At 39.9% G+C, this 19,876-nt stretch overlaps 1 protein-coding gene across 13 annotated transcripts in view; it reads left to right on the top strand.

Annotated features, from left to right (window-relative positions):
• The window catches only part of MYO9A (myosin IXA), a 321,205-nt gene that overhangs the window by 1,548 nt on the left and 299,781 nt on the right, over window positions 1-19,876 (top strand). The gene's annotated exons all lie outside the window — the stretch shown is intronic.

Here is a 19,876-nt window from a genome sequence, read left to right on the forward strand (position 1 = left end):
TGGGGCCAATTGTGTGTGTGCCATTATAAGGTCACAGAGCCTGCGCCTCATCTTGTCTGTTCTGTGTAGAACGTGTGAGGTTCAGCTCTGACGTTTTAGGGACCTCTGTAAGGATTAAATCATGTTGCACTAGTGGATATAACTATGTCGTCTTGTACTATTACTTCACCTCCTTGTCGATTGCTGCAGATACTAGGACTGTTTTTTATTTTTATTTTTAAAGGATACTAGGGGACTTTTGGATTCACTGTTTTTGGATTTGCTAGAAAAATAAGATTTGTAACTTTCCTTAATCCCTGAATACTTCGATGTCGGTTTAATAATAAACTTCTGCTGTCTGGTGCTGCTGTCTTGCTTCTCCAAGAAGCAAGTACAGAAATCATGCAGTTTTCACTGAGGTCATTACCAACAACAGCCTTCTCGATAGCAGTAAAATGTTGAATAAAATGTTTGTAGAAGTTGAGCTCCCGAGTTGTCAAGAAAGAAACGTAATGGTCCATCAAATGATCAGTACGTAATTTTAATATTGGTATAAAGGTGAAATATAAAGAGGTCTTTGTAGTCATACACACACACACAATAAAAAATGTTAAAGTAACAGAAGGAGAAAATCACATTAAAATTATAGATAATAACAAGACGTAAAAGCCAAAAGTTTCAGAAGAGTAATGTAGTAAAAAGTTTCTGTTCCGCCTTCATTCTTCAGCCACCCATTTTTCCTCTTTAGAGGCAACCACTATTTCCAGCTTCACATGTATCCTTTCTGAGATATTTTCAATATATAAACCTATATACGTTTATATTTTTAAGACACTATACACAAATGGTTGCCTACTTTACCCTCTGTACATAGCCTGTTTTTTTCACTTAATGCTACATCCTACAGATCATTTATTAATACATATGGAAGTGCCTCATTTACTGGCTGGATAATATTCCATTTTTGTGGACTGGAGGTTATTTTTGGTGTTTTGCTTTTACCAACAATGCTACATGCTTTTCTTTTAAATGTATCTGCTGTTATATGTATGTTTAAATAATTTTGTGATTTGAAAAAAATTCCTGATGATTCTTTTATGTTGAACCTACATAAAGGATGTAGCTAAATGTCTCATCATTGAACCTCTGAGCTTCCACAGTGTGACTAGCTGTGATAATTATAATATTTATTAAATTATTGAAGGATTTTAAAGCAGGGGACTGGAATGATCAGATTTGCATTAAAAAAAAAGTCATTCTGCGTGTAGTGAATTGAAGAGTAGAATAAGGCTAAAGGCAGGAATATTAGGGTTATCCAGGCAAATGGTGAGACTGGATCTGAACTTGGATATTGGGAGTTGAGTTGGTGATTTTATTGTATTTGGGGTTGCGGAGAATTGCATAGAGGATAAAATCTAGGATTCTGGCTTGTGCCTTTCACTGAGTTGGGGATTCCCATGAAGGAGTGGGATTTTACTTTTATTTTGTCAAGGAGGAGGGATAGAGGGGTTAATTTGTGACATGTTCAGTTTAGGTGACTGTAGTTCTGTCAGATGTAGATGACCATTACGCAGCTGGATTTGTCGCTGAAGCGCAGTATCAGGTTCTGGGTTGATAGTAGTAGATTTTGGAGGCAAAATCATACAGAAGAGAGGAGAAAAGGTTTTAGGATGGAAACCCAACATTTAAATTACAGGTGGAGTTAAATATTTAAATTAGTAAATTACATGATTAAGTTCCTTAAAAAAAATCTTATTCTAGTTTAAGCATTAACAGTGAGATTCACTATCTAATATATGAATTTTTAACAGTTATTTTGCCTTAGTTATTTTAGTACTATATAGTTCCTGAGGGAAATTGGGTAAACTTAGAGTTTTTTTTAAGAAAGTACCTCAACAGAAGTTAGCAATATAAACTGCATCTTTCCTAATCATTTGGATTATACTATGTGGAAGTTTGTTCAATCTTTAATAATTGCAGAGAAGTGTAGGAGGTTTGAAAATATGATTTGACAAGAATATTAAGGTTTTTAGTTGGAGTGATTTTTGTTTATATTAACTCAGTTTTTTTTTTTTTTGAGACGGAGTCTGGCTCGGTTGCCCAGGCTGGAGTGCAGTGGCTGGATCTCAGCTCACTGCAAGCTCCGCCTCCCAGGTTCACGCCATTCTTCTGCCTCAGCCTCCCGAGTAGCTGGGACTACAGGCGCCCGCCACCTCGCCCGGCTAGTTTTTTGTGCTTTTTAGTAGAGACGGGGTTTCACCGTGTTAGCCAGGATGGTCTCGATCTTCTGACCTCGTGATCCACCCGTCTCGGCCTCCCAAAGTGCTGGGATTACAGGCTTGAGCCACCGCGCCCGGCCTATTAACTCAGTTTGAAATAAATATTAGTCAAAGACTTTTCAGACATTTTAAAAACCACGGTATTGACTTAATGTATTGATTCCTAAGTCTAGAACTGCTGTCTAGAGTGCTTGCCTTTGCTCTAGACCCCTGTAAAAGCACTGCCAAAGGACATCACCACTTTGATTCATATTTCACAAACACTTCAATCCAAACATTTAGGAAACAAAACTCTTCCTGCCTCTTTCCCCCGCAAAACGGTGGGGAGAGATTCCTCATGAAACCTTCAGGAACCTGGGAATTGCCCTCGGCTTCACTCTGTAGTTCACTGCCAACATCCAGTTTGTTACTGTCTTGTACATTTTCCCTCATGATATTTCAGGTCATTCCTTGTTACTTTTTGTTGCCTCTACCTTATTTTAACTAAAAATATCTGCTTATTGGGCTTCTGTAATGCTGAGTGGTCTTCTTGCCTTCTGTCTTCTGCCTCTTGTCATGTCCTCCAATTCATTCTCTTGACTGCTGTTGGATTAAGTGTTCTAAAATGCTCTTTTAGCCAAGCTCTTTCAATTGCAGGGAAGAGACTCAAGTTACCTTAAGTAATGAAGTGCTTATTGAAAGGAACCATACACAAGGGAACCCAGGAAAAGTTAAACAACTTGCTCTCAAGAACAAGAACCTAATAAAACTTACTCTGAAGAAGAATAAGAACCTAATAAAGCTGGAGACTTCACTCCAGTGCTGCATTGTTAACTTGTCCTAGATACCCTTTCTTTCTTCTCCAGTTTTTTCCCCCATGTCATAGCTTCCATTTATTCCTAATTTCTACTCCTTATAACTACTATGTGACCCCATGCCAGCATCTCGCCAGCATCTCGCCTCTTGGCTGCAGTCATTTTAACTTCAGCTCCTGTTGCTAACCATTTCCTTTTCCCTAGGATTTTCTAGTTTGAATTCCCAAGAAACAATTTATTTGGCTCAGCTCTTTTTCTCGTTGATTGCTAACAAGTGTGTGTACTTAGGTTATGTCACCATTCTTGGCCATTTATTGTTGGCTGTGTGTTTGTATGTATATATGGGTATGGGGAAAGATCTTAGTGTTAGAAAGTATGGGGCAGTGTGCAGGCTTATTTACTGCAAAATGGGGTTGTGAGCATGGCCCACACCATAATTTTGACATGTATAGTAGAGATAAAAATCAAATCATGTCCTTTCCTATTGAAAAATCTTCAAAAAAGCTGTCTCATTGTCAGGATAGAGTTTAAACTGTAGCATGGCATGTATATGAGATCATTTATAATCTAACTCTTAATTCTCTAGCCTTTCTTCACTTGCTGTCTTCCTTAAATTCTTTAATCCACTCTTACTGACTTTAGGCTTCCTCTCAGGTAATGCGCTTTCTCTCTTGTCTTTTACATGTGGTGTTCTATTTCCCTGATTTCTGCTTTCCCCTTTCTTTGCTTGGCTAATTTCTGTCTGACCTTTAGGATTCAGTTCAGGTGTATATTCTTCAGGAAGCTTTCCTTTACCCCTTTCAGATTAAGTTAGGTACCATTTTTATGTGCTCCTGTAGCACCTAGTAATTACTTCTATCATAGCTCTCTAATGAAATTGCTTCATTACTTGTCTGTTTTCTTCACTAGGGTTTGACTGCTTTGGTAAGAGGGATGATATCAGTGCTTTTTAGTAAGACAAGTTTTTAGATTGAGCATTTTAAAAAATATAAATTAAAAAAATAAAAAAATAGACAGGGTCTCACTATGTTGCCCAGACTGGTCTTAAACTCCTGGACTAGAGCCATCCTCCCGCCTCAGCCTTTGAAAGTGATAGGATTGGCCAGGCGCGGTGGCTCACGCCTGTAATCCCAGCACTTTGGGAGGCCGAGGCAGGTGGATCACGAGGTCAGGAGATCGAGACCATCCTGGCTAACATAGTGAAACCCCGTCTCTACTAAAAAGACAAAAAATTAGCCGGGCGTGGTGGTGGGCGCTTGTAGTCCCAGCTACTCGGGAGGCTGAGGCAGGAGAATGGCGTGAACCAGGGAGGCGGAGCTTGCAGTGAGCCGAGATCACGCCACTGCACTCCAGTCTGGGAGACACAGCGAGACTCCATCTCAAAAAAAAAAAAAAAACAAAGTGATAGGATTACAGGCGTGAGCCACTGTGCCCAGCCTAAAAATATAAGACTTTATAAATTATAAAATATACAAAAAGTACATAGCTGGTAAATACATAGCTCAGTGAATTTTCACTAAGAACATACCAGTGTAACCAGCACCTACATCAAGATACAGAATATCACTAGAACTCTACAAGCTGCCTCATGCCTTTAGTCATTAATTCAGCTCATAGAGGATTTAATTTACATGGGAAATCCTTTAACATATAGGTTTCTGTACCTATTTTGTGTGTATCTTTAGATATATGAGGAATATAGGTATTGGAATTTTGATCCTGTAGAAAGAACATACATAATTTATGTTATAGAAACAATTATGGCATAGTTTCATACAATAGACAAGTTCAAAATAACATACTACTACTAAGGTTTATTTGTGAGATGTTATATTTAGGTAGGTGTTTTTGTTCATACATTTAATATGATTTTGGAGTGGCAGAAAATAATATGATAGAACAAAGTATATTTGCTGAAAATGGCCTGTGAATTATGAGTGGTAAATATGCTTGGGATAGGTATAGTAAGCACGTAAAGCGCTTTCCAAGTAGTGTTAGGCCTCTGGGTTTTAATGTGAATTATGTTGCTGGCATATTTTAGCAGTGGGGTTATCCAGCGGGCAACTGAAGTGTAATTTTACATGTACAGTGAGGAACGGACTAGCTGTCCTGTTATAGACAGCTGGCTTGCTAAAAATTGTGTGTGTGTGTTTTTTTTTTTTTTAACAATTAGCAATAATTTTAGAACATAGTAAACCCTAAGATTGTGTAGCTCTTTGAATATATAACTATATTCTTTTAAATATTCTTTTTCCTTAGACAGGCTTTTATATCTGTGAATCTTAAATCCATTAAGTGGATAGAATATGGATTCTCAAACCTAGATTTCTAACAGTCCTGGATTCAAGTTCTAGCCTCATAACTTTTGAACTGTCATTTATGGGCAAGCCATTTAACATTTGTGAGCTTGTCAGAATTTTCATCTCTCAAATGGGGATGATTGGGAGATGGAGGTGGAGGCAGGAGGATCACTTGAGCCTAGGAGTTTGAGACCAGCCTGGGCGACATAGGAGACCCTGTCTCTACAAAAATGACAAAATTATTATTAAATAGCTGAGTGTGGTGGCATTCACCTATGGTCCCAGCTACTTGGGAGGCTGAGGTGGGAGGATTGCTTGAGCCTGGGAGGTCGAGGCTGCAGTGATCTGTAATCATGCCATTGTCCTCCAGGCTGGGCAACAGAGTGAGACCCTGCCTCAAAAAAAAAAAAAAAAAAAAAATTGGGGGTAATATTTGCCTCATAAGACTATCATTGGAGTTAAAAAAAATTTTATGTGAAGCACCAAGCATATAGTAGGTACTCAGTAAGTCTTCCTTTTCCCTCTTGAATACATCTGTTTCTTGTTTTATTTATTTATTAATTTTTCTTCTTTTTTTTTTTTTTTTTTTGTAAAGACAGTCTCAGCCTGGCGTGGTGGCTCACGCCTGTAATCCCAGCACTTTGGGAGGCCGAGGTGGGTGGATCATGAGGTCAGGAGATTGAGACCATCCTGGCTAACACAGTGAAACCCCATCTCTACTAAAAATACAAAATAAATTAGCCAGGCATGGTGGCGGGTGCCCGTAGTCCCAACTACTTGGGAGGCTGAGGCAGGAGAATGGCGTGAACCCAGGAGGCGGAGCTTGCAGTGAGCCGAGATCGCGCCACTGCACTCCGGCCTGGGCAATAGAGCGAGACTCGTCTCAAAAAAAATAATAAATAAAAATAAGACAGTCTCACTCTGTCACCCAGGCTGGAGTGCAGTGGTGCAATCTTGGCTCACTGCAACCTCTGCCTCCTGGGTTCAAGTGATTCTCGTGCCTCAGCCTCTCGAATAGGTGGGACTATAGGTGCGTGCCACCATGCCCGGCTAATTTTTGTATTTTTAGTAGAGACAGGGTTTCACCATATTGACCAGGCTGGTCTTGAACTCCTGACCTCAAGCGATCCTCCTGCCTTGGCCTCCCAAAGTGCTGGGATTATAGGTGTGAGCCACTGCGCCCAGCCTATTTCTTGTTATGTTTAAATATGAAATCAGTAATTTTATTTTTTGAGACAGAGTCTCTCTCTGTTGCCCAGGCTGGAGTGCAAGGGCATGATCTCGGCTCACTGCAAGCTCCGCCTCCTGGGTTCACGCCTTTTTCCTGCCTCAGCCTCCCGAGTAGCTGGGACTACGGGCGCCTGCCACCATGCCCGGCTAATTTTTTGTAGAGACAGGGTTTCATCATGTTAGCCAGGATGGTCTCGATCTCCTGACCTTGTGATCCGCCCGCCTTGGCCTCCCAGACTGCTGGGATTACAGGCGTGAGCCACCGTGCCCGGCCGAAATCAAGAATTTTAAGAATTTCATTGTGTGACTTTTAGAAAAAATGACTCATCAAAGTTTGTTGCTAAAAGAAGTAGATATTAGGACAGTCTGTCTGCTAGTTGTCTTTCAAGTGTGATATTTTTCAATTAAAATATTTCTTGTGTCATTGGGGCATTTAAAAAAATATTTTGAAAAAATATTGCAAAGAAATGCTGCTCTTGATGTCTTAGCATATAAGATTAATGGATTTTAGAATGTATTTGATTCAGTGTGAGTGATCATAACAAAATGTGTTCTATTTGTTAATGACAAACATTCCTTAAATAATTGACAGATTTTAGTACTATTGCTGTTTGTAGTGTGTAAGTATTTGTTTGAAATCTGTTTGCTTTTATTGATCAGATAATAGTGGACTGAGTAATCTCTGGAATTTTCTTTCTTTCTTTTTTTTTTTTTTGAGACGGAGTCTTGGTCTGTCTCCCAGGCTGGAGGGCAGTGGTGCAGTTTCGGCTCACTGCAACCTCCGGCTCCTGGGTTCAAGTGATTCTCCTGTCTCAGCCTCCCAGGTAGCTGGGATTACAGGTGCCTGCCACCATGCCCAGCTAATTTTTGTGTTTTTAGTGGAGACGGGGTTTTGCCATTTTGGCCAGGCAGGTCTTGAACTGCTGACCTCAGGTAATCTACCTGCCTTGGCCTCCCAAAGTGCTGGGATTACAGGTGTGAGCCACCACACCTGGTCTGGAATTTCCTTTTTGTTTTTTTTTTATGAGACAGTGTCTCACTGTATTGCCCAGGCTGGACTCAAACTCCTGGGCTCAAGCAATCCTCCCACTTCAACCTCCTGAGTAGCTGGTACTACAGCTGTGTGCCACTACGCTGCCTGGCTAGATTTAATTTTTAATGTAAGAGAGAAAGTTCTTAGGTGACTGTGTGGACATGTTTATAAATGATTTTTAGATTGTATTTTTTTGCCTTATTATTATTATTATTTTTGTGAGACAGAGTGTCTGTCTGTCGCCCAGGCTAGAGTGCAGTGGCACGATTTTGGCTCACTGCCACTTCTTTTTTCTGGGTTCAAGTGATTCTTGATTCTTGTGCCTCAGCCTCCCAAGTAGCTGGAATTACAGGTGTGTGCCACCACACTCAGTTAATTTTTGTATTTTTAGTAGAGACAGAGTTTCACCATGTTGGCCAGACTGGTCTCGAACTCCTGACCTCAAACGATCTGCCTGCCTTGGCCTCCCAAAATGCTGGGATTACAGGCGTGAGCCACTGCACCCGACCAATATTTTTGTCTTATTTTGCTTTTGCAACTCTATTTTCTTTTAGTTCTCTTTCTTTCCTCTGCTACTGTTTTATAAATAAGATCTTAAAGAAATAGAAAAGTTGGAAGAGAACACTAATTTGTCTATCACTTGAACACTAATATGTCTAACTAGATTCAAAAGATAACGTTATGCCATCCATATTTGCTTTATTATTCCCTATGTGATTACGTGTGTGTGTGTGTATATATGTGTGTGTATATATATATATTTTTTTTAGACGGAGCCTCCCTCTGTCACCCAGGCTGGAGTGCAATGGCATGATCTCGGCTCACTGCAAGCTCCACCTCCCGGGTTCACGCCATTCCCCTGCCTCAGCCTCCTGAGTAGCTGGGATTATAGGCGCCCGCCACCACGCCCGGCAAATTCTTTGTATTTTTAGTAGAGACGGGGTTTTCACTGTGTTAGCAAGGATGGTCTCAATCTCCTGACCTCGTGATTGCCCGCTTCGGCCTCCCAAAATGCTGGGATTACAGGCGTGAGCAGCCACCGTGCCTGGTTGTGATTGTATATATTTTTGCAGAACCTTATGAAAGTAAGTTGTGGCTGCGTGCTGTGACTCACATCTGTAACCCCAGCACTTTGGGAAGCTGAGGCAGGTGGATCACCTGAGGTCAGGAGTTTGAGACCAGCCTGGCTAACATGGTGAAACCCCATGTGTACTAAAAGTACAAAAAATGGCTGGGCGTGGTGGTGGGCACCTGTAATCCCAGCTACTCGGGGAGGCTGAGGCAGGAGAATCACTTCAACCTGGGAGGTGGGGGTTGCAGTGAGCCGAGATTGTGCCTTTGCACTCCAGCCTGGGTACAAGAGGGAAACTCTGGCTCAAAAAAAAGTTACACGTATCGTGATAAGTTTACTGCAAAATACTTAGTATATATTTCCTAAGAAATGCATATTTTTCATGTCACCAGTGTACTATTACCAACACCTAAGAAAAATAATACCCTAATTTAATATTGAATTTATATTTGAATTTTCCCAACGTCCTGAAAAATGTTTTTTTCAAAAGAGAGCTCAGTTAAATTTTTGCATTTCATTTGATTATCTCTTTTTAGTCTCTCAATCTAGGAAGTTCCTTCCCACATTTCTCTTCCCTATGACACTGAAATGTCTTTGAGGAGACCAGTCATCTTGTAGAATGGCCTGTTTTCTAGAGTTTTCTGATTGTTTCTTGGATTGTTTAACTTGTTCTTCTGGTGCTTGTATATCCTGTAAACTGAAAGTTATATTGTAAAGGATTGAATAGATTCATGTTAAAAAGTTTCGGCAAGAACACTTCGTAGGTGATGTTGTATATCATGTGTATTATGGGAGGCACATAATGTCAGCTGTTCTATCAGTGACGTAAGTTTGAAAGGTTTAAGGTGGTGTTTGCTTATATCTCCATTTTAAAAGTAAATTTTTCTTCCTGTTATGTACAGTAATCTGTGGGACTGATACTTTGGTACCATACAAATATTCCATTTCTCAGTATTCTTTCTCTAATAATTTTAGCATCTTTTTTGATCCTTTGGTCTTCAATTAAGGATTGCAAAATGGTGATTTTTCTAATTCTGTAATTCTTTTTCATTTATTAGTTATTCTTCAGTTAATAAGAGCTTTGTAACCGTTATCAACTGGGAGTGAACAACAGTTCTTATTAAAAGAGAACAGTAAACGTTTAATTTTTTCCTTACTTTTTAGAGGGAGAATTTGTGCAATAGTCATCTATGATTGTAGCAAATGAGGTTTTTAATGGTCTCATGACTTTTGTTGTATTATAGTCATTTGGAGACTTTTTTTTTTTGATGCTCAAATTGTCTCAAATAAGGACAATGGGAGCTTCTTCAAACAGGTTCCTGAATTATTTTTTCCTGAACCCATTAGTCTTTGGATGATTCCTTACTTTTGGGTACATAGTATCTTGGCTCACCATGGACTTTTCCTGCTTTAGAGTTGGAATCAGCAATTTCTCCAAGAAGCTTGGTCTTCTTACAGTGGAGTATTGTATTTGTTTATGTATTTATTTAATTGAAATTTTTTTTGTGGGGGAGGGGCAAAGTCTTGCTCTATCACCCAGGCTGGAGTGCAGTGGCATGATCTTGGCTCACTGCAACCTCTGCCTCCAGGGTTCAAGCAATTTTCCTGCCTCAGCCTCCGGAGTAGCTGGGATTACAGGCGCGCGCTACCATACTTCACTAATTTTTGTATTTTTAGTAGAAACAGGGTTTCACCATGTTGACCAGGCTGGTCTGGGACTCCTGACCTCAGGTGATCTGCCTGCCTCAGCCTCCCAAAGTGCTAGGATTACAGGCATGAGTCACTACACCCTGCCGAGATTGTATTTAGAAACCACTATTTAGATGCTAAGTATGCTCCTTGTTATTGGGCTGCCATTGAGACTCTGACAGGAGGGAGTAAAAAGCGTGATATCATCTTGATAATTCCGATTCCAATTTAACATTATAGGTTTCTTCCTTCTCTTCTCCCTAGTCCTCTTCCTCCTCCTCCTTTTGATTTGTTAAATTATTTTTGTTTTTAATCTCCTTTTCGTTGAAAATCATAGTTTTTATTAACATTGACGTATTTGTTTTTTCTAAGTATTTATAAAATAGTTTCAAAAATAAACGAAAGTGCTCAGTGGGACTCAAAATTTCTTTGCATTTCTTTTTGTCCTTAGACTGTGTCCTGCTAAGAATGTACCTGTTGTAAGTAGGACTATGTTTAAAAGTCACTTGAAATGATTTTCTCAGTTTGATTGTTACCAGTTTGATATGCAGTTAGGTCTACTTATTTTATTTTAGGATTTGCTTTTCCTGTTTTTAGACTTAATTTGGCTAGGTGCTATGGCACACGCCTGTAATCCCAACACTTTGGGAGCCTAAGATGGGAGGTTTGCTTGAGCCCAGGAGGTTGAGGCTGCAGTGACATGTGATTGTGCTGCTGCACTCCAACCTGGGTAACAGGGTGAAACAGTATTTCAAAAAAATAATTAAAAAAAAAAACCCTTGATTTTATTCTTTGAATATGTAAAGCACTTACGTAGTTCAGAAAGAGAAACCATTTAAAAGTTATACTTAGGAATCTCATTTTTCTTTGTTTTTAGAGATGAGATCTTGCTCTATCACCCAGGTTGGAGTGATAGAGCAAGTGCAGTGGCACAATCATTATATCACTACAGCCTTGAACTCTTGGGTTGAAGCTATCCTCTTGCCTTAGTCTTCTGAGTAGCTAATACTATAGGTGCGTGCCACTGTGCCTTGCTAATTATTTTTTTAAATTACGTTTTATTTTAGTAGGGATGGGGTCTTGCTATGTTGCCCAGGCTGGTTTTGAACTCCAGGCCTCAAACAGTCCTCCTACCTCAGCCTCCCAAAGTGCTGAGATTACAGGCATAAGCCATTGTGCCTGGCCAGGAATCTCATTTTCATCCCCATCTTTTTCATCCTGTTTTCTCGCTCCTCTGTACGTAACCATGTTTTTAAGTCTTTGATTAATCATTCTAATGTTTTTCTTTCAAAAATAAAATATATGTTTTCTCTTTTCATACACCGAAGGTAGTATACCATGTATTCTGTTCTGTACCTCTTCTTTTTTTCCACTTACTATATGCTGGAGAGGACTTTGTATTGGTACATAAGATGTTTCTCATTCTTTTTTACGGAGACACTCTTCTATTATACGGATGTACCATAGTTTTATTCAGTGAGTTTGGTTCTGAAGGATATTTATGTTTAATCTTTTGAACTATGTATAAATAATATATATTGAATAAGTTGATTAAAAATTAAAGCTTTCCCAGCATTTCAGGAGGCTGAGGCAGTAAGATTGCTTGAGGCTAGCAGTTTGAAACCAGCTTGGGCAACATAAAAACAAACAAGAAAACTAGCCAAGCATTGTGATATGTGCCTGTGGTCCTATCTACTGGGAAGGCTGACGTGGGAGGATCACTTGAGCCCAGGAGAACGAAGTTACAGTGAGCCACGATGATCATGCCATGGTCGTAGTCCAGCAGCCTGGGCAATAGAGCAAGACCCTGTCTCTTAAAAGAGAAAAAAGGAAAAAGAAAAAAGTTTCTTTCCCAACTAACTGAGAAGGAGCTGATTTTTTCCAGAAGAGTCTTGAAGCTTGCAGAGGTATCTTTGTTCTGTTTTGTTGTTGTTGAGATAATTTTCGGAAAAAAACAGTAGATATATTTTGGTATGGTACCTAGGTCTGAAGGGACAGTAGATGATTTGCCTGCTTTATTTCACTGTTTCCTGACTCCTTGAATCATTAGAACTAAAAAAAAGTCCATGTCTTAGATGTTTTCATGTAAGGCTACATTCTGTCTTCACTGGTTTATCCCCAAAATTCTCCTCTTATGTACATCTTACCTACCATTTCCCCTTAACTTTAACCTTTCTTCTGTCTCTTTTTTTGTCCTAAGTCTCAGATTATATATAGGATTCTAAGCATTTAATGTACAACTTCTTACAGTATAGTAGGGCAGAACAGATGTATCCTATGAATGAAAAGAGAAAGAGATCAGGAAAATGCTTAAGGCAGAGGGAAGAGTCTATTGGGATATAAAGAATTCAATCTCTGGGCTTGTAGAATGAGAATTGGTTTAGGGAATCATTCAGATCTAAATTGTCTTTTACTCCATTTAATTAGAATGGAAGTTGTTTCATTTATTGATCAAAATATTTGAGCATCTACCATGACCAACTTCCTGATGTGTAGGCACTGTGGAGGATACAAAACATTTTGTCATTATGGTAGCTTTTAAAAAATGCACGCTAGGTACCAGACTTATATTACCATATATTAAATTACCATAGTAGTTATAGGCAGTTGTTGTTTTTCCTTTTCATTCATATACTGATGCTCCCTGACTTACATTGGGGTTACATCCTGATAAACCCATTATAAGTTGAAAATATTGTAAGTCGAAAATGCATTTATTATACCTAACCTACCGAATATCAATAGCTTAGCTTAGCCTTCCTTAAATGTGCTCAGAACACATTAGCCTACAGTTGGACAGAATCATCTGGCAACTTAGTATATACTATTGAGGATCAGTTGTTTACCCTTGTGAGAGCTGCTGCTTTCTGCTGCTGCCCAGCATTATGAGAAAGTATCATACTGCATATTGCTAGCCTGGGAAAAGATAAAAATTCAAAATTTGAAGTATGATTTCTACTGAATGCATATTGATTTCGCACTGTGCTAAAGTTGAAAAATTATAAGTTAAAACATCATAAGTTGTGGATCATCTGTATACAAGAGAAGGCATAAAATGTGCAGTTTAAGGGAAATAATAAAATGAATATTAGTGTTGTCATTGCCCAGGTCAACAAACCAGAAGTGCTTCCCTCCAGCCTCACCATCCTTGTCAACATATCCCCCTCAGTGGAGATAGCTATTATCCTGACCTTTGTGACTGTTTTTTGCTTTGCTTCATAATTTTAAGTCCTAGCTATACATCCTTAAACAATATAGTTTTCCTTGTTTTTGAACTTCATATGAATATAATAATACTATGTGTATATTATGTAATCTAAAAAATTAGTTCAGTATTTATGAAATTCTTCTGCTTCTGCCGCTGCTGCTGCTGCTGCTTCTGCTGCTGCTGCTGCTGCTGCTGCTGCTGCTTCTGTTTCTTATTCTGCTTCTTCTGCTTCTTCTGTTTCTTCTTCTGCTTCCACTGCTTCCGCTGCTGCTGCTGCTGCTGCTGCTTCTGCTTCTGCTTCTGCTTCTGCTGCTTCTGCTGTTGCTGCTTCTGCTTCTGCTGCTGCTGCTGCTGCTGCTTGCTGTTTGCTGCTGCTTCTGCTACTGCTGCTTCTTGCTGCTGCCTTCTCCTTCTGCTTCTTCTTCTTCTGCTGCTGCTGCTGCTGCTGCTGCTGCTGCTTCTGCTCCTGCTTCTTCTTCTTCTGCTGCTGCTGCTGCTTCTGCTGCTGCTTTTTTTTTTTTTCTTGCAGTGCAGTGGCGCAGTCTTGGCTCACTGCAACCTCCGCCTGCCAGGCTCAAGTGATTTTCCTTCCTCAGCTGAGGAGAATCACTTGAACCCGGGAGGTGGAGGTTGCAGTGAACCGAGATCGCACCACTGCACCCCAGCCTGGGTGACAGAGTGAGATTCCACCCCCAAAAAAGCAACAAACAAACAAACAAAAATAATAATTTGAATTTATCTGTAGATTCTTGATTTTCCATATATACAATTATGTCATATGCAAATAATGACAATTTTGTCTCTTGTTTCTAATCCTTATACCTTTTATTTTTTTCCTGCTTTCCTTTGCTGCCTGAGATCTCCAGCATAATGTTGATAGGACTTTATAGGGCCATCTTTGTTTCGTTCTTCCTCATCTCAAGGGAAAAATATTCAACCTTTCCTCATTAAGCATGGTGTAGGCTTTGTAGACACCTTTTATCAATCAAGGAAGCTTCTGTTTTTCATTTGCCAAGACTGCATTGGAGACATGTATAACTACTGAATTGTCTTGGATTTTTTTGAGATGTGGTTGATTATGTTGATTGGCTTTCTGATATATCTGTTATTTCTGGATTCAGAGTCCAGAGTGCTCACCATTACACCATGGAACCATCTAATCTGTTATTTCTAATGTTAGTTTTTATCCCTTTTTCCAATCCTGATCCTTTGCTTTTTTTTTTTTTTTTTGGAGACGGAGTCTTGCTCTGTCTCCCAAGCTGGAGTGCAGTGGCTCAATCTCAGCTCACTGCAGCCTCAGCTTCCTGGGTTCAAGCAGTTCTCCTGTCTCAGCCTCCTGAGTAACTGGGACTACAGGCGCATGCCACCACGCCCGGCCAATTTTTATATTTTTAGTAGAGACAGGGTTCTACCATATTGGTCAGGCTGGTCTCAAACTCCTGGCCTCAGGTGACCCACCCGCCTCGTCCTCCCAAAATTCTGGGATTACAGGCATGAGCCACCATGCCCAGCCTTGTTTTTTTTCTTTTTTTGAGACAAGGTCTCGCTCTTGCCTAGGCTGGAGTGCAGTGGTGTGACCGCGGCTGGCTGCAGTCTTGATCTCCCAGGTTCGACTGATTCTACCACCTCAGGATCCTGAGTAGCTGGGACTACGGGTTTGTGTCACTAGACCTGGCTAATTTTTTTTTCTTTTTTTTTTTGAGATAGGGTCTTGCTCTGTCGCCCAGCGTCTCAGCTCATTGCCAACCTCTGTCTCCCAGGTTCAAGCAATTCTCGTGACTCAGCCTCCTGAGTAGCTGAGACCACAGGTGTGCACCACCACACCCAGCTGACTTTTGTATTTTTTAGTAGAGTTGAGGTTTCACCATGTTGGCCAGACTGGTCTGGAACTTCTGGCCTCAATTGATCCATCTGCCTCAGCCTCCCAAAGTGCTGGATTACAGGTGTGAGGCCCTGGCCCGGACCTGGCTACTTTTTGAAAGTTTTTGTAGAGATGAGGTCTTGGCTGTGTTGCCAGGGTTGATCTCGAACTTCAGGGCTCAAGTGATCTTTCTGCCTCGGCCTCCCAGTATTGGAATTACAGGTGTGAGCTACTGTGTCTGGCCTCTTTTTCTTTTTAATTTCTTAATTAATTTTGCCGGAGGTTTGCCAATTTATAGTTTTTTGTTTTTTTTAAATACAACTTCTGGCTTTGATGGCCCTTACTATTTTGTTTTCTCTCTACTTATCACTTTCTCGCTTTTGTCATTTATTTTCTAACCAATATATGATCACAGCAGTTTGTTTTGTTTTGTTTTTGAGATGGGGGTCTCATTATATCGCCCAGGCTGGTCTCAAACTCTTGGGCTCAAGTAATCCTCCTGCCTCAGCCTCCTGGCTAGCTGGGCACGTAGGTGTGTGGCACCACACACACCTGATCACTTCTGTTATTTCCTTCTACTTTCTTCAGGTTTATTTTGCTATTCTTTTTTATCTTCTTGAATAGATAGCTCTCTGAGTTTTGGTTTTTTTTCCTGTTATACTTATTTAGGGTTATACATTTTCCCGTGAAGTATTGCTTTAATTGCTTCTCACAAGTTTTGAAATGTAGTTTTGTTATTTATTTCAAAATATTTTTCATTTACTGGTCACATATATTATTTAGGAGTATATTTTAAAATTTCCAAATATGTGACAATTTTTAATATGTTAGTTATCTATTGTTGCATAACCAGTTAAGCTCAAAACTTAGTGGCTTATTATCCTTTACAGTTTTTGTGGGTTAGGAATTCAGGAGTGGTTACACTTGGCATTTCTGCCTTAGTTCCTTTCCATGTGGGTTTTTCCATGAAACTTTTTAACTGTTGTCAGGGCATGGTCATTGGAATTCCTGAGAGGGAGAGCATACCAGATAGAAGCCATGTTGTCATTTATGACCTAGCCTTACTTCTGCATTCTGGTGATCCAGAGTTACAGAGCTCCATTCATGTTTGAGGAGGAGGAAGCATAGGGAAAAGTGTCAAGTCACACTGTAAAATTATATATGGGATGGGATATACACTGGCGTGGCCATCTTTGAAAAATACATTTGTTATGCCCACTCATCTTTTTTATACTGATTTCTATTTAATTGTTTTCAGAGGAAATGATCTTATGGTTTCAGTGGTCTTTTTCTGTTTCTTCTTTTTTTAAAAAATATTTTTATTTTATTTATTTATTTTTGAGATGGAGTTTCGCTCTGTCACCAGGCTGGAGTGCAGTGGCATGATCTCGGCTCACAGCAACCTCCGTCTCCCTCGTTCAAGCGATTCTCCTGCCTCAGCCTCCTGAGTAGCTGGGATTACAGGCATGCGTCACCACGCCCAACTCATTTTTGTATTTTCAGCAGAGACATGGGGTTACAACATGTTGGCCAGGAAGGTCTTGATCTCTTGACCTGATCATCTACCTACCTAGGCCTCCCAGTTTTTAAGTATTTTTGTTTCACCATCTTAGTCTTTCTTTTTCTGGATCTCCAGTTTATATACAGGCATACTTCTGATACATTTAGGTTCAGTTTCAGACCACTGCAATAAAGCAAATATTGTAATAAAGTGAATATTGCAATAGAGCAAGTTATATGAAACTTCTGTTTTCCCATTGCATATAAGACTTGTGTTTATACTGTACTATAGTCTATTTAAAGTGTGTAATAGCACCATGTCTACAAAAATATACGTACCGTGATTAAAAAATACTTTACTAAAAAATGCTAATGATCACCTGAGCCTTCATTGAATTGTGATCTTTTTGCTGGTGGAGGTTCTTTACTTCATGGTGGTGGCTGCTGACTAATCAGGATAGTGGATGCTGAAAGTTGGAATGACTGTGGCAGTTTCTTGAAATAAGACAATAAAGTTTGCTGCATCAGTGGACTATTCCTTTAATGAAAGATTTCTCTGTAGCATGCAGTGTTGTTTGATAGCATTTTACGTACAATAGAACTTTTTTCAAAATTGGAGTCAGTCCTTTCAAACCCTGCAGTTGCTTTATCAACTAAGTTTATGTAATATTATACATTCTTTGTTGTCATTTCAAGGTGTAGATTTCTCAGCATCTTCGCAAGGTGTAGATTCTATCTCAAGAAACCGCTTTCTTTGGTCATCAATAAGAAGCTACTCATCATCTATTCATGTTTTATCATGAGATTGCTGCAGTTCAGTCATATCTTTAGGCTCCATTTTAAATTCTAGTTATTTTTGTTTCCACCACACCTGCAATTCCTTCTTCCGCTGAAGTCTTGAACCCCTCAAAGTCATCCATGAGGGTTGGGATCAGCCTCTTCCAAACTTCTGTTAATGTTATGTTGACCTCTTCCCATGAGTCATGAATGTTCTTAATGGCATCCAGAAAGGTGAATTATTTACAGAAGGTTTTACATTTACCTTGCGCAGATCCATCAGGGGAATCACTATCTATGGCAGCTAAAGCCTCATGAAATGTTTTAAATAATAAGACTTGAAAGTTGAAATTACTCCTTGATCCATGGGCTGCAGTGTGGATGTTGTGTTAGCAGGTGGGAAAACATTAATCATCTTGTACATCTTTATCTGAGCCCTTGGGTAACTAGGTGCATTGTCAGTAAACAGTAGTATTTTGAAGGAATCTTATTTTTCTGAGCAGTAGGTCTCAACAGTGGGCTTAAAACATTCAGTAAACCTTACTGTCAACAGATGTGTTGTCATCTGGTCTTTGTTTTTCCATTTCCACAGGCAAAGTAGATTTAGTGTAATTTTTTTGTTGTTCCCTGAGACAGGGTCTTATGGTTGCACAGTCTGGAGTGCGGTGGTGTGATCTCAACTCACTGCAACCTCCGCCTCCCAGGTTCAGGTGATTCTCCCACCTCAGCCTCCTGAGTATCTGGGACTACAGGTCTGCACCACCATGCCCAGCTAATTTTTTCTTTTTTTTTTTTTGAGACAGAGTCTTGCTCTGTCACTCAGGCTGGAGAGTACAGTGGTGCAATCTCGGCTCATTGCAACCTCCGCCTCTTGGGTTCAAATGATTCTCCTGCCTCAGCCTCTCAAGTAGCTGGGATTACAGGTGTCCACCACCATGCCCAGCTAATTTTTGTATTTTTAGTAGAGACAGGATTTCTCCAAGTTGGCCAGGTTGGTCTCAAACGCTTGACCTCTGGTGTTCTACCCACCTTAATTTTTGTATTTTTTATAAAGACGGGGTTTCACCATGTTGGCCAGGCTGGTCTTGTACTCCTGACCTCAGATGATCGGCTTGTGGGAGACCTCAGCCTCCCACAGTGCTGGGATTACAGGCGTGAGCTACCATGTCTGGCCTCGATTTAGCATTAATTCTCAAGAGCCGTAGAATTTTCAGAATGGTCAATGAGCTTTGGTTTCAGCTTAGTCGTTAGCTGCCTTAGTGTCTAACAGGAGAGGCAGCCTGTTCTTTGAGGCTTTGAAGCCAGGCATTCACTTCTTCTAATTATGAAAGTCCTAGATGGCATATTTTTCCAACACAAGGCCATTTTGTCTACTTTAAAAATCAAAAATCTGTTGTTGAGTGTAGCCACCTTCATCAATTATCTTAGTTGGATCTTCTGCATAACTTGCTCCGGTTTCTGTGTCACCACTTGCTGCTTTACCTTGCACTTTTATGTTATGGAGGTGGCTTCTTTCCTTACACCTCATGAATCAACACTGCTAGTGTCCAACTTTTCTTCTATAACTTTCTCACCTCTCTCAGCCTTCATAGAAGTGAAGAGAGGTAGGGATTGCTCCATATTAGCTTTGGCTTAAGGGAATGCTGTGGCTGATTTGATAATCTTTCCAGACCACTAAAACTTTCTCCATATCAGCAATAAGGTGGTTTTGCTTTCTTATTTGTGTGTTCGCTGGAGTAGAACTTTTAATTTCCTTCAAGAAGTTTTCCTTTGCATTTACAACTTGGCAAGCTTTTTGCACAAGAGGTCTAACTTTTGGCCTGTCTTGGTTTTCAGCATGCCTTTCTCACTAAGCCTGATCATTCTAGGTTTTGATTTAAAGTGAGAGACATTTGAGTCTTCCTTTCATTTGAATACTTAGAGACCATTGTAGGGTTATTAATTGGCCTAATTTCAATATTGTGTGTTTCAGGCAATAGAGAGATGCCCCACGAGAAGAAAGAGTCAGGAACAGCTGGTCGATGGAGCAGTCAGAACACACATAATATTGATTGATTAAGTTCAGTGTCTTATATGGGCATAATTTTTGGTGCCTCAGAACAATTGAAGTAACATCAAAGATCACTGATCACAGATCACCATAACAGATATAAT

Source organism: Trachypithecus francoisi, unplaced genomic scaffold (assembly GCF_009764315.1).
Source record: "Trachypithecus francoisi isolate TF-2019V2 unplaced genomic scaffold, Tfra_2.0 Lachesis_group3, whole genome shotgun sequence".
Classification (NCBI taxonomy): domain Eukaryota; kingdom Metazoa; phylum Chordata; class Mammalia; order Primates; family Cercopithecidae; genus Trachypithecus; species Trachypithecus francoisi.